This window comes from Bombyx mori, chromosome 12 (genome assembly GCF_030269925.1).
Source record: "Bombyx mori chromosome 12, ASM3026992v2".
Lineage (NCBI taxonomy): Eukaryota > Metazoa > Arthropoda > Insecta > Lepidoptera > Bombycidae > Bombyx > Bombyx mori.
This window is the reverse complement of record NC_085118.1, coordinates 2877230-2878939: the sequence shown is the minus strand read 5'-3', so window position 1 is coordinate 2878939 and position 1710 is coordinate 2877230. Positions and strand designations below refer to the sequence as shown.

Sequence of the window (1710 nt, the reverse complement as noted above, 5' to 3'; positions counted from 1 at the left end):
TAATTTAATTCATTGGAAATGGTTTCCAAAGAATAACAACTATTCTTAATAAGGCTTTTAAAACAATACTTTCAGTTACAGTTGCCGAAACTGTACATTTTTAACAGATATAATAAACGTAATTAATATTCATTCAAACTCCTCACGGTCGAACGTCACGTTTTTTTTTTATTCGATTTAAAACAAAAAAAACAAAAAAAAAACAATTCAATCAACGGACGAAATTGTTTGTGATGCCTCGTTCGATCGTATCTTTTTTGGTCTGTGTTTAACAAACGGTCTTTGTCGTGTACTGACTGAGTCACATTGGCCGTTCGTGTCACTGCACCCAATTGCTAAGCGAGGTGCCATTAGGCTGATACCTGGAACCGGCCAGTAGGTATCGAACTAGTTCGGATATTTCGGTCTGCCCCGAAGAGTACAAGGTCGTCTAGACAGAAACCCGGGCTAGTTCATTTTGACAAGAAACCTAAAATTCTCCGAAGGGTTTCATGGTAAAAGATTATTTTGAATAGAATGAGACGCCAAGATCAGAACGTATTAGGAAATCTTCGATCTCTTTTCACGTTAATTTACAAGACGAATTCCTTGCGTTCACAATGATAATTAGAGGCATTCCTATGAATCACCCAGGCGAGACTAGGATTTTTATTGGCTGTTCGGATTGTGCGTCTTAACAAAGACTTAATAATATTTTCGTTACATTTAAAATGAACTTGTCCTTTTCCAATGTCAGCTTGTGCGAAAATCGTCATTGAATCTTAACCGAACCGCTCTAGACTTGATAGTATGGTAAAAACGTTTTGCAATCACCTCGGTAATGACGAGACCGTTGGAAAATATCACAGCGTCCGCTTGGCGTCACGCGAAATTCGCGTCCGACTAATGTACAACGTGTAATTGAAATGCGAAACAAATACCAAACCATATGATTAAACTGATTCAACGTATGATTTCTGACCGGCATCTCTCCGCTCGAAAATCGACACTGCCCGTCGAGTGAATTAGTCAGTTAAACTGTAGTTTTTTGTGACGACACTTTATTTTTAATGTTCGGGTTTGTGTTTTTGCGAACCGACATCTAAATATGTTTAACGTAGATACACATTCGTATGTGACACACGGGCAGATAAACCCACAGTTAATTCGGCGCTGTCGAAAACTTTTGCGAAAACCAGTTTAAGCTGCTTTGCTTTGAGCTGTGCACGAGGAGTTCGATGACCATTGCAGATCGTGGTCGTGCGATTTTAGGTGCGAGGGTGTTCGCGCTGGAGGGGCAAGGAGCGAGGCGCGAGGGTGAGGCGAGGGCGGGCGATGTGCAGCCTGCAGCGGTCATTACCCGGCGCCGTCATTAACGCGTGACTCACCGTAACTCTTTGTCTCCACACTCGACGCTCTACTCACCTCCCGGCGGAGCCAGGGGTGCCACCACGTGCTCGCGCCTCGCACGTGCTCTTCAATACCAGGAACACTACAGATAGATTGCGCTTGAAGATAACCGCCGACACGGTAAGTGTACTCCAACAAGCGCCTGGAACTATGATCACCAGAGCACCTGATGAAGTACAATGGGCGTGCGGCGGTCGTTGCTGCTGTCGCTACTCCGTGCGGCTCGTCGTCGTTTTAGGAGGAGACACCGCGCGCTACTTCAGGTACCTGACTCGGTGAGGACAGTCCTGGCGCCGGAGTAGCGCGCGGCGCTGCCGCCTG

At 45.4% G+C, this 1710-nt stretch overlaps 2 non-coding genes across 2 annotated transcripts; both read right to left on the bottom strand.

Moving 5' to 3' along the window:
• Positions 1 to 1495: 1495 nt before the first annotated feature.
• Mir305 (microRNA mir-305) lies at positions 1496 to 1586 on the bottom strand. The gene has a single exon (NR_107248.1). It is a non-coding gene; the product is annotated as a microRNA mir-305 (primary transcript).
• A 38-nt stretch (positions 1587 to 1624) lies between these two features.
• Positions 1625 to 1710, bottom strand: Mir275 (microRNA mir-275). Its single transcript, NR_107243.1, has one exon. It is a non-coding gene; the product is annotated as a microRNA mir-275 (primary transcript).